Here is a 13,702-nt window from a genome sequence, read left to right as displayed (position 1 = left end):
TATCATCTTTTTAGGATTCATCACTTTGCCTCCTTTTATTTTTTGGGTTGAGTTACTGGACCACCTTTTTTTGAGTAATCCCTGAACAAATATATGAATGTGAGCTTTTCTGAAATTATTTTAAAATTTTTTAAAAAAAATTTTTATTCAGATAAATTTGTCTCCATTTTCCTGCCCTGCCCACCCCACCCCCACTTTCCCCTGCCCCACCCATCCCCACCTCTCAGGCTCGATACTCCCCACTTTGGCTTTGTTCACAGGACCTTTATACCTGTTCCTTGATTTGACAAGTGTGAGCTTTTAACATTGCTCCTCGCTCTGGGGCTTCAGATAAAAATGAGAGGCAACAGGAACAAGTCTACTTATAGTGCTATACAAATCAATAATTTCACTATTGAGACATTAAGCACAATATAAACAGAGCTAGATGACTTAATTTACAGACTTGTTTTCTCAAGGTATTGCTTCAGTCAATGTGGTTGGACCAGTTTGGTGTGTGGAATTAGTCTCAGAGACTTTTATCATTCTTTCAGGGTGGTTCCTACAGACAGGCAAATGGAAGTTATTTTGCAGGCTGGAGATGACAGAGGAAAACATTTCCATGAGGTAGATTAAAGGTCTCTTTTCCCAGAAAGTCTTCTTTCCCAGAAAGTGTGAATCAAGGTGCTTCACTTAGCCTTCATTTATCTCTGATCTTTTGTGCTCCTGCTCCTCAAATAATGACCTGGTTTTGATCTACTGTATTCTTAATTTGGGCATAATCACCAGACTCCAACAGCCTGTGTTTCTGTGCTATTTCTGTTTTACTCTTGATTTTTTTTCATCCCACAAGTAGCCATAACTTTAATAATGATAGAAACAGCACAAATTTCAGACCAAGCTGCAGTTACTCTTTTGAAATACAAAAAAAGAGCCCTTATTTTTAGATGGTTACATTTACAATTACTGTTGTTCCTCGGGCTCAGGCTGCCTTTGCTTTTGACACATTTGCTTGTGACATGACCAATTTTATGTCCTGAACTTCCATACCTGTTTCATCAACCTCTTCCTCTTCACTCTTGTCTTACACATTTGGAGTTTGTGTGTTTTCTTGAATGTTTGCAACCACTTCACCTTGAACTTTGAATTTCTCAGCAGCTGCCTCCTGTGCTTGCTAAGATAAATCCTTCAACTTGGCTTCTTCCAAAACTATGTAGGTATCTGATGCTGGACTCTTATAGACATCTGGTTTTGTGATGATAAAGAGGATATTCTTACATTTTTGGATAGTGGCTCGAGTAATCCCTGCAACCTGTCGAAGACCTAGTTTGTCCATAGCCTCTTATGCCTTCTTTTCACTTTGGCTCTTTTTTGCTTTATTGACTAGTTCTTCATGCCAGCCAGGCTTGTGTGGTTGTGAAATCTTGTTCCTCGAGCTCCAGTACTGATTCATCACTGTCCGATTCTGTTCCACATCATGTCTCAGCCTGGGGCTCTGGCAACTCCTGCTCTGTAGCAGGGACAGTTGCTGTGGTTTCCCCAGGCTCTTTGTGCGGGAACACAGGGCCGAGGGGAGTGTAGCAAAAGAAGGGGCAAGAGCATGGTCCATGCCTTTTGTAAAAGGAAGCCTGGCAGCTTTACTCTTGATTTCAATGATCATATTTCTAATCCTGAATTTACTTCTCTTTCGCTTGAGTTCTGGTGTCTGGGGCCTTCAGTTTGCTTTTTCATGATTCACCCCATTGTCATGACTCAGGAGGAAGGATTCTGCCATTGCTTCTCCAGCTTGACAATTAATAAAGATTTCAAAAGTTAATATAACTAAGTCCAAAGGCCTTCTTTCTGATTTCATCTTTACTGTTACTTAAATGACTTTGAAAACATGGGAGAAACGTAGTTTTGCCTTCTTTTCAAACCTATCACAACTTCTTGAAAATGGTGACGGAAATGAATGCTGACTAAGACTCAGAAGTTTATTCTTTTTCTAAGTAATTACACTGTGTGGGCTACTCATGAATGGGTTCAGAAATGCAGCCCTCACAGTGGAGAGCAGTGGCAGCTTGATGGAAATCAGAGATTCCAGTTATTTCTGGAATAACTATAAAAGGAAAAAGTTCTTCTTGCGCATAGCCTGGTATTTCCTCAATAGATAGGAGAGAGAATTAACACTGGTTGACCTTGATAGGTTGATATGGACCAGCAGGTAGAAGAAGGAAGCTGAGGTAGAAAAAATGGAAATAGAAACTGGCTTTCCAGGAACTTCTGGGTGTCTACTGCACAGAGCACGAAAAGCAGGCCATGTGCAGGAGTGATTTAGCAGATACTGGTTTTCAACCTCGTTTAAAAAGAGCCTATTCATTTCCTGAGCAAAGCCCCTAGTCCATGTTGTTGATGAGGAAAACATTACTTGCTGTCAAAAGCTCCAGTTATTTAAGCCTGTGGTAACCAAAGGAGAATGTATGGACTGTTGTCTATGATAAAGTTTTAATCAGACCATGTGAAATGAGAAGGCTAATGCAGTGACATTATCCTCTAAAGCTAAATTTAGGTACTTTAAAGAACTGCTTTTAATTCAGGGATTAGTTTCCTCCTACTTTTTTTGTTGTTTTAATACGTAGTTTTTAAAAATAGAACAATAGTGTTAGTAGATTACAGTTACTTGCTTTTATATCTTTGCTAAACAAATTAAAGATTAACAACCTTACATTGGTCCCCCAAATGTTTTTTGAAAATATTACTAGTTCATAAATTCCAAACGTTTTTGGAGTTCTGATTTAAGCCACTCACTTTACAGTGACATACCAATTGACAAAGAAACAGACAACCTAATCAGGAAGGGACCATGTTCTTTGGATAGTGGCAAACAGATTGTGGAACAAGAGAGGCAGCAAATTCCAGACCCTGTTCTCCAAGTCAGCAGCAGGGGCTGAGCCCATCATAAATGTTACCAATGGACTTTCTACCAATGCTACGTCTGAGTACCATTTGAAACTTTTGTTGTTTTGTTATTATTAATAGTATATGAAGAAGAAGAAAATCAAGGATTTCATGAGAAGTATTAATAAAAAACACATTATAATTACATAGTTACAGATGGGATGAATATCTAATGTTACCTTAAAAGTGTGAACACTTAAACATTCTAGTTTATTATCACTGGCAGGTTGGTGTCATGAAGAAAGGGATTCTATTAAATTGTCTGGCCAGCTGAATCAAAATCAGTTCCCTTAGGGGAGTGCTCCTACTTGGAGTTGATGGTTTCCTCCTCTGAGCTCTCATTATGTCGATATCAGGGATGCCAATATTGGATATCAGATAGGTCTCTTTGTTGGGAAGGATTCTAAGGCTAACTATGAGCTTGAAGAGAAAGAATGTTATAAATGGTCATTGATATCTGCAAAAGGCTCCAGAGGCAAGACAGCAGTACATATTTATGGTTGTGGTGTATTTGCCATTTCAGGTCAATATCTTCATTTGATACTTAGCATATGCTACTCCAGATGTAATTATCAGTTTATTTATACAGGAAATTTGCCTTTTTCATCATGGTGCTTCCTATGAACTGAAAATAAAAGTAGGTTTTCATAAAATGGATTCACTTTTCCAGAGAAGTAATGGTTTAAGTCATTTCCACCCAAAGACTCAACACTAATAGACCAGAAATGACAAACAAAGAATGTCTCGCAGAAGAAGAAAGGACTTGAAACAACAGAATTATATTTTGTTCTACTTTTAGAGATGAAAAAGACTATCCATGTCTTTGCTACCTAAGTGTGGTTGGCAGATCAGTAGCATCAGCACCATTAGGTTATTAAAATGCAGGATGTCAGGGCCAGGCCTTTGCATTTCCCAAACTGAAGCTGGTGAATCTTCATTTTAACAACATCCCTGGGTGATTCTCTGTCCAGAAAAGCAGACCTGGAGGACTAGCAGACAGAACAAAGTCTATTATAGTCATGGGATGGGGTATTTTTAGCACAAGACTAGGAGGAGCTCAGTGCAATAGGACACAGGACCAGGCCAACTCACCTGGAGTGCCGAAACAAACAGCTGCATCGCAGGAAATGCTTCCAGGCTGGGGCTGGAAAGTCAGTGCAAACTCACAGGGCTCCTTCTTGGGAAGAGATGATGTGGCTCTTCTAAAACCCCAACTCTTGGCTAGAGTGGGCACTCAGAGATTAATCAGTGGGGAACAGGGATCTGAGTTGCCATAAACAAAGCGGGACAGAAATAGTCATGTCTACCTCATCTCGCTTCCTTCAGGCTGCTCATTAAAATCATCTGGGGAGCCTTAGAAACCCTCCAGTGCCTGGGCATCACCACAGAGATTCTTATTTAATTGGTCTGAGGTTTGTCCCAAGCCTTGGTATTCAAAAATTTCCCTAGTTGATTGTTATGTTTAAATAACATTTCAGGGTCTGTAATATTTTATTTCTTTGAAGACTTATAAAATAAATACCTGCAGGAAAAAAGAAGTACTTACACTCCATAAAAAAGCAGCTGTACTACACCATAATATCTACTCTATAAATTGATATGAAAACTAGAGTAAACACTTAATTAGAAATATCTTTTTATTATGTTGGAACCTAGAAGGATGATGGGGAAGATGAATTTGAAGATCTGTATATATATTTCTGAACTACAAATAAAGTATTGTGTTTTCATTTTGTTTAAACTGTTTGTCATAGATATTCAGAAGTATAAATTGGGGTTAAGAATTTGGAGGCTGTATCTGCTTTGTGACCTGCTACCGATTAACTGTTCTTGAAACTGATGAACATGTGAGTAAGGGTGAAGAATGGGTGTTAATTAGACTGTCTTGAAGTGGAGCAGCTCCACAAAAGGCTAATCTTGGAAACAAGGAGATTCTTTTTATTTCCTTAACACCTAGTTTGCCAATTCTTATGAAGATAAGGAGCAAGAAGCTGTCTTTCATTGGGTGCCTATTCTGTGCTGAGCTAGGCTTTCTCATTTCATTTTGACAACCACTTTATACATTAGATGTTTTTCAGGGGATAAAGCAGGCTCAGAAAGACTAAGTAGTTTGTACATAGATAGTAAATGGCAGATCAGGATTTTAAATCAGTTATCTTTGTCTACAAGGCCTAAGGTCTTCGTATGGCACACTTGTGTTGCCCAGAGGGCAGAAGAGCCTGTTAGATCATGTTTCTTTATATCCAGAACGATGTGTTCTACACATGGTAAATGGCTGACAATTATTTCTTTAAGAATCAACAACTGCATTGCATGTGAAACATATTAGGTACATGTGTACAGCTGTGTTTTGCATCCTGTGAGGGAGCTCTGATCTGGCTCCCCTTACTTTTTCATCACTTCCCTTCATTCTCTTTCTGGTGAATCTTTGACCCTTTCCATCCTATGACATGTTCCTTCTCTCCCTGTGGAAGAGCCAAATGTCTGCCTAACTTCCAGATTCTCTTTAAATTTTGTAGCTTGTGATTGTGGCTTGGCAGTCTGCAAATATGGGTGAAGGATCAGATTGGCCTAGCCTGGAGACACCCAGGAGAATTCAATGAGCTGTGTGGTGTTTGGGCCTTGATTGGAGTTAGAGCCAGGTAGAACTGGGAAAGACTTGTAGCCTCAAACACTTTAATTCAGAGTTTAGTTCAGGCTTAACATTCAATAGGTAGCATTATGGGTTTCTGAGATGCTGTGAATTTCTAAGTTATTGATGGGATTGAATAAAACTGTTTTCAAAGATTAATCATAGCGCTGTCTCTTATCTATAATTTGATGTATTCAAGACTGCTTGAAATACCAAGGCTGAGCTCATGGGAAAATTTTTTTTGATAACAATTCCACCAATGGACACTAAATATTGAAAAATATAAATGAAAGTTGTAGTTTTTGTTTGATTAAAAATTATTGGATTATAGAATTCAAAAAAATGAGGAGAGGCTTAGGAACCTCTGAGACAACTTTAAATGTTCCAACATGTGAATCATAGGGATTCCAGAAGGAGAAGAAGAGCAAAATATTGAAAACTTATTTGAAAAAAGAAAACTTCCCAAATTTGCTGAAGGTAATAGGCATGCAAGCACAGGAAGCTCAGAGAATCCCAAACAAGTTAGACTCAAAGAGGGCCACACCAAGACACATCATAATTAAAATGGCAAAGGTTAAAGATAAACAGATAATCTTAAAAGCAGCAAGAAAAAAAAGAATAGAGTTACCTACAAAGGCGTTCCCATAAGATTGTCAGCTGATTTCTCAATAGAAACCTTGCAGGCAAGAAGGGACTGGCAAGGAGTATTCAAAGTAATATAAAATAAGGATCTACATCCAGGATTACTCTGTCCAGAAAGTCTATCTTTTAGACCAGAAGGACTGATAAAGTGCTTCCCAGACAAGGTAAAGCTAAAGGAATTCATCATCACCAAGCCATTATTACATGAAATATTAAAGGGACTTATCAAAGAAAAAGAAGAAGATCAAAACTATGAAGAGTAAAATGACAAAAAACTCATAACTATCATCACCTGAACCTAAAAAAAGTAAAAAAACAAACTAAGCAAACAACTAGAACAGGAACAGAATCATAGAAATGGAAATCACATGGAGGTTTATCAGTGGGGCAGGGGAAGAGGGAGAATGGGGGAAAAGGTACAGGGAATAAGAAACATAACTGGTAGGTACAAAATAGACAGGGGGAGGTTAAGAATAGTACAGGAAATGGAGAAGCCAAAGAATTTATATGTATGACCCATGGACATGAACTAAGGGGGGGATTCCTGGAGGGAATGGGGGTCCTGGGCAGAGGAGTGCAAAGGGGGAAAAAATGGGACAACTCTAATAGCATAATCAATAAAATATGCTTAATTAAAAAAAAGCATTTCCACACAAAAAAAAGAAACTGGAAAAAAATTGTTGGATTAGAAAGAACTGAAAATGGGTAATTCTGTAAAAAATATCAGTGACTAAAAATGAATAACAGTTATAAGATGGGTTTGGCGATAGAAACAGTCTTGTGGTAGTTTAGGACAGCTGCACGGGCACATGATTGTCACATGTTATGGTTTCAATGCTACATATGGTATGAACTTTCATTAATTCAGATAAGGGTTAGCCAAGTGGAAAATACAGTTTTATTAACTAGTCTGAAACTTACCCAGTGTATTACTTTGGGATCTCCCCACCTCCAATTTAATGTTTGACTGATTTCTTCTTCACTCAGAGTTTAGATGAGAAACAATAATAATGCTATTAATATTATGATTCATTAGGTGAACTACTATCTTAGGTATTACATTAGGCAATTGTATACATTAGCTGTGAAGTTAAAGGCTCATTAATAGAGATGATTTATAGTTAGTACATAGTGTCATCTTTCGTCTTTTACTCCACATCATGAAGGAGTTATGCCATTTTCAGGGCCACCAGCATCATTATTATTGAGCTTTCCTGGAATTGTGCGTGGATGGGACAGATGCTAGATTTGAGAATTTTGCCCTTCTGTCAGGGAAATATGTACAAGTCAGACTATGTTCAGGAGTCTGTGTGCCCTGAAGAAATCGAGCACTAGGAGTAGTCTTGGCAGCATCTGCTCCAGCTCCTTTGTGTTCCAGTATAGTTAAAAGAGCAAAAAAATATATAAACACTAACAAAGGGAACAATTCTGTGTTCACAGGTTGTCTGTTATATTGAAGCTTTTCCTGGGCAGTCATTTTTGATGGGGTACACATCATGGAATCAAGGAGCTTTAAAAAATAAACAACCATGCAGCAGATTTCTCCTCCGAACAGAGAAATGTACACTCTCTTCTAGGTGTTACATCAACAAAAGAACAGATTTGGTGAGCAGAATTCTGGCTGGATGTTGGCTGCCACTCAACCTTTTGCCTGAACCCTTGTGTGGGGCACCTCCTGAAAGACCTTTCATGGCATCCCTGACACAAGATTTCATCTACATTATTTTACTGCTTATAAAATAAGGAGATGATTTAAGAAGAGTATTTTCACTTTGAGATTCTCAATATCATTTTCAACTTGTAAGTAGAAGAATAAAATTCTTCCTCAGAAAAATAACTGCAACAAAACCCCCCTCCCAAATATATCTAATTTTGACAGGTCAGTCAGTGGTTTTTGTATTGAAGAGCAAAATTTATTGTGAATTCTAAGTTAGGCCAGGTGACCCGTGGATTTCTAGAGAGGGGAAATGTAGGTACTTTCTGGAGGGTGGATCATGGTGCTACCCCTTGAGACCGTGAACAAATGCAAGCAGTTAGGTCATTTATGAGAGGGAGGAGAAGAGTATTTGCAATTTCAGTCTGAGTTAAGAAGTCCTGATGATAAGTGGTTGGATACTAGCGGGAAGGTGATGGGAAATAAAAATATCTTTATATGTTAGAGTGATAAAACTTCACCTATTTTCTTGTTTCATAATACTTCCCAAACTAGTGTTAATCTACTTGGTAGATGTGTCAGAGGCTGCCTTTGGAGTCCCACCTCTATTGCAATATAAATTTTATTTTAAACTTTAGGGAAATACATCATTAAATGTATTTTTTTAAAAACTGGAGGGAGTGGACTCACCCATAAGCTGATCTTTTCTCTATATTATTGTTCATTTTCTTATAGATATTTTTATATTGCTTAATAATTTTCATAATGATCATTTATAACAACTGCAGAATATTCCATTGACTAGATGTACTTTAGTTAACTATTTTCTTATTGTTGGTTATTTAATCCATTCAGATTCTCTGCCTTCTAATAAAAGAAATCAGGCTATTTATATATATATAATTAAGTCTGACCTTTAGAAATCATTCTATTTAGTGGTTGATTGATTGATTTTTAGAGAGAGAAACACCAATTTGTTGTTCCACTTATTTATGCATTGACTGGTTGATAGAAATCATTCTACTGAATTAAAAAATATTTTTTGTTTCTTGCCTTATTTGCTTTTCAAGGGATGGCCTTTACTTCTGTCTCATATTCTTTTTTTTTTGTACTTTTTTTTTCTTTCTTTCTTTCTTTATTTTAAAATACATTTGTCTCTGCCTCCCCCCCCCCCACCACTTTCCCTTGCCCCCTCTCTCCTTCCCTCCCTCAGCTCTTCCCCTTTGGTTTTGTCCATGAGTCCTTGCTATATGTTCCTTGACTTTCCCCTTCCCTTCCCTTTCCTTGCCCGCCCCTCCCTCCTTCCCTCTTGTCTCTGTTGATTTCATATTCTAAAACTTAGAAGATAAACGTAATTATTGACGTTCCATTGGTGATTATATTAAAGGAGCAGTTCTCAACCTTAGTGGCTATGAGAATCACTTGTAGTACTTATTAAAATGCATATTTCTGGACTCTATCTTCAGATGGTCTGATTAACCAGATGTGGTGTGTAGGCCTAGGCATTCTCTTGTAATGGTTATAGAGCACATGTGATACACATTGTCTTCAGGAAAATTGAGGACATTTTTAAACACAATTGCTGTAGAATTAACCATAGAATTCTGGAGATTCCATATTTGAACTTAGGTAAACTTTGAAATACAACCTGCATAGTCTAAAGATTCTATCTGACTTCCTGTCAAAATTCTCTAGAGAGGGAGTTACGACTGGGAGAGTGAAGAGATCAGCTATCCTTTAGCTGGTAGACAGGTAGAGAGACCGTTCTGCCAAGTGTGTGTGAGATGATGAGGGGTGTGGGAGAGAAATTGTGAGGAGGACTCTGGGATCACACATCAGCACTCTTTTCCAGCTATAAAGTGATGTGATTAAGAAACACATTGGCAAGCCTATTTGATTTCTTAAGAAATCTAAACAATGATGTCAGTAAGAACAGAGTACTTAAACATATCTAGTCATCTTTACAAGTTGATGAAACTAATGCCTTAAACTTATATTTACCATTTAAAAAAATCAGTATCTTCACTTTATCAGAATAAATATCTGTATGTTTATCACACTTCCTCCAAAGACATCAGAGAATAAAGATGTGGTTAGAACTCAGTATGTTTTTTACATGATGTCTTTATTTTAGAGCGTCCATCATGAAACTCAAAGCATTTGTCAGACTGTTCTTTTTTCCTCTATTACTCAAAATAAGCAGTGAGTGGGAAGATTTCATTTCTGTTTTATAATTGCAGCAAGAGAAGCACTGAAAAGTGGATTTCTCTGCTTATAGCCCCACACCTGCTGATTGATCTCTTTCACCAGATTCTCTGAGGGTCGAGGTCATGTTTCTTTAGTCTCTATAAGTGCTACAGAAGGCCTAGCACTACTGAGAGATAATTTTCCTTGTGTTTCTCACATTTCTGTAGGTCTTTAGAGCAGAGACATAAACTGTTTTCTGCCCTGGAATTTCTCTTCAAGGAGATTAGTATAGCAAACAGTTTTTGAAGACAGAGATAGTATTTCCTTCCAGTGCAAAAGATAGGTATGCTTACTGTCCACTATAAAAGATTCAAGTTCCCTAAGTTCAAGTTTCCTTTCCTGAAATGTGAGCCACTGAATATATAGGCATCTGTCTTGCAGCCTTTCAAGGCTGGGCAGGTTCACACAGGATTTGGGAAGAAAGAAGAAAATTCACAGAGCCCTCAGTATGTCTGACATGTCTTTATTCTGGGGTGGGGTGATCCACATGTGACGCAAGCCATGAGTCACACTGTGGAAAGTAACAACTCTCTTTTATATTAAGTACATACAAAGCCAGCAAGATGCTAATATTGAACCTTCAGGTTGTATAACAGAGCTTCATTCTATGCATGCAGGCCCTCATTCAAGGTTATATGAACACTGCTAAGTTATGTTTTCCCAGACATTTGGGTGAGGGAGACTGACTGACTCCATTTTCCCTACAACATCCACATGGGCCCATCTGTGTTGCCTCTGTAGGATTTGAAAATAAGGAAGAACAGACAGAAATATGCTACGCATGCAGCTTGCTGTGCCATGAGTAATAAAGCCCTTCATCTTTAACCCAAGAGTAATCAACCAACATCCAAAAAACTGTGGCAGGCTAACTTGTAATCTAATCAATAACATAAAACTAACAGTTCTTGACAACTGCAAACTGGTATTCAACTTAAAATTGTGAAGTAACCCATGGACAAAGTCAAAGTGAGGAAGGATTGAGAATGGGAGGTGGGGTTGGATGGGGCAGGGGAAAGTGGTAATGGGAAAATGAAGACAACTGTATTACAATAAAAAATAAATTAAAAAATTAAAAAAAAAGAAAATCAAAGACCCAAATAATAGAGTCTAATTAAATTGTGGAATAAAATCAACACCCAAATTACAGAGTCTAATTTATGGCTCTGGGAGAAGTCAGCACTATTCTGCAAAGTATATCCAGAGAAGAAAAAATAGCAGCCACGCATTCCTTGGGAGAAAAAGACACTTAGAATGAACTGTTAACAAATGTGGTTAGTTTGTTTTGCTTGTATTAGAAACTGTTGAATGTGAAGTGATAAATTTGTGTGATCAAGAACTGTTATACTGAAAGAAAATAAAGATGGAGGAGGAATGACTGGAAGTCATACTGACCTCCTCCCAGGACCAATCTGGAATTACAGCTAAATTGTGGAGAAATCACCTGGAACAACAACTGAACAATAGCGAGAGAGGGCCCTTATAACCTTGGACAGATGGAAGAATCAGCATTAGCATAACCTAACTAGTAAGGAGTGCGGTAGAGACTCAAGAAGGTGGGCGGAGCACCAATGGACAGCAACACCAGAGGGATATTGAAATGGCCACTTGGATCTCCCTGAGAAGAGCGGTGTCTAAACCATAAGCAGGGACCTCCAGCCTACAGCACCAGAGCCCAAAAATTACACAGATAAAAGCCAGCTGCAAAAAGCAGAGGGTTTCTCTCTGCTAGAGACAGGCAGATGGAGATGCAAAGAGCCTTTTAAAGGGCCAAAACATACATTTTTATTTGCAGCCACTTACCCTGGTCTCCAGCAAATGCGGGGGCAGAGTGGGCGCCTGGGGAGAGACTGGGGAAGGAGGCTTTGGGGAAAGAAGTGAGAGGGTGGTCAGCAGGATCACAGTGCTTACTCATCCCCCAAACGGCAGCAGCCATCTTGCTGAGGCAGACCATTCCCCAGTGTGAGCAGACACAAGCACCGCCCCAAGGAGGGACTCTGCCCTGGCCTGCTGGTGCTAAAGCCTGACTGTAGAGTACAGAGCGGCAGCCATAGACAGTAGATCCCTGGTTAAAGCGTGCACAGAGTGGTCTAGAGACACTTGAAGAAATACTGCAGATAGAGGTTTTGGGAAGAGAACAGAGAGTAGCCAGTGGGATCACAGTGCTGACTCCTCCCCACTACGGCAGCAGCCATTTTGCTCAGGCAGACCATTCCCCTGAGCAGAAGCAGCATGAGAGTACCCAATAACGCTGGCCTCAGGAGGGACTCTGCCCTGCCCTCTGGTGCCTAAGTCTGTCTGCTGAGTGCCAAGTGACTAGAATAACAACTGAAGGAGATAGCCACAGACAGTAGATTCCTAGAAGTCTAACAGACTGCCTAAAGTCAGACTGGGTCAACAGCGGACATCATCAGAGGCAGACCCAGAAAGAAGTGAAAAACAGCGGTCTCCTACCATAGACGTTCACACCACAAAGTCAGGAAATCAAGACAGATCAATTTAAGAAGCAGAAGCAAAAAAGTAAGAGTCTCACAAATAATGGAAAGACAAAGAAGCACCCCCTAGTCAAAGGCAAGGAGGATTCCCAAAAGAGAACTAAATGAAATAGAGGCAAGGAAATGATCAGATATTGAGTTCAAACAGCAGTTCTAAGGAAGCTCAGTGAGCTCAGAGAGAATTACCAAAAGCTGCAGGAAACTATGAAGAACTTACTGCAAACTATGTCAGCATGGAAAAGGACATAGAAACTATCAACAGGAGGCAAGAGAAAATGAAGAATACAATTTCTGAATTGAAGAACACAGTAGAAGGAATCGAAAGCAGGTTAGATGAAGCCGAGGACTGAGTCAGCGAGCTGGAGGAGAAGGTGGAAAAAGGCTCCCAGAAAGACCAAGAAAATGAAAAAAGATTCAGAAATAACAAAGAGGCCTTTAGGGATAGTAATATCTGTGTAATAAGGATACCCGAAGGAGAAGAAGAGGAACGGATAGAGAACCTGTTTGAAAAAGTAATGATGGAAAACTTCCCTCACTGGAGGAGAGAAAAAGTCACACAAGTCCAGGGAGCACTGAGGATCCCATTCAAGAGGAACCCAGTGAGGCCCGCTCCAAGACTCATCATCTTTAAAATGGCAAATAGCAAAGACAAACAGAGAATCCTAAAGGAAGCAAGAGAGAAACAGGATGTAACATACAAGGGCGTCCCGATCAGGCTAGCAGCTGACTTCTCAACAGAAACACTGCAAGCCAGAAGGGAATGGCAAGAAATATTCCAAGTCATGGAAAGCAAAGGCCTGCTACCAAGACTGCTGTACCCAGCAAGGCTCTCCATTAAAATGGAAGGCGAAATAAGGAGTAGCCCAGACAAAAGTAAGCTAAAAGAATACATCTCCACCAAACAAACATTGCAAGAGATGCTAAAGGGACTGCTTTAAGAAGATGAAGAAAAAGAGTCTATGAATAGCCAGTTCCTTTCACAGTCACCAATAGTTGATATCACCAATATTTTTAATACGTATTAATCCAAATGTGACAACGATGTGTTATTTTAATTGTTACTTTATTATTTGTTGAAACTAAACCCGTTTTTGGATATGTCTTGTCTATTTCTGTTAT

At 39.0% G+C, this 13,702-nt stretch overlaps 1 pseudogene; it reads right to left on the bottom strand.

Moving 5' to 3' along the window:
* Positions 1-961: 961 nt before the first annotated feature.
* Positions 962-13,702, bottom strand: part of LOC129061810 (nascent polypeptide-associated complex subunit alpha-like) — a 39,463-nt pseudogene continuing 26,722 nt past the window's right edge.

The sequence above is a fragment of the Pteronotus mesoamericanus genome, unplaced genomic scaffold, assembly GCF_021234165.1.
Source record: "Pteronotus mesoamericanus isolate MK-2021 breed Mesoamerican mustached bat unplaced genomic scaffold, CSHL_Meso_final scaffold_651, whole genome shotgun sequence".
Classification (NCBI taxonomy): Eukaryota; Metazoa; Chordata; class Mammalia; order Chiroptera; family Mormoopidae; genus Pteronotus; species Pteronotus mesoamericanus.
Note: the sequence above shows the minus strand (reverse complement) of the source record. Positions and strands in the feature narration are given on the sequence as shown.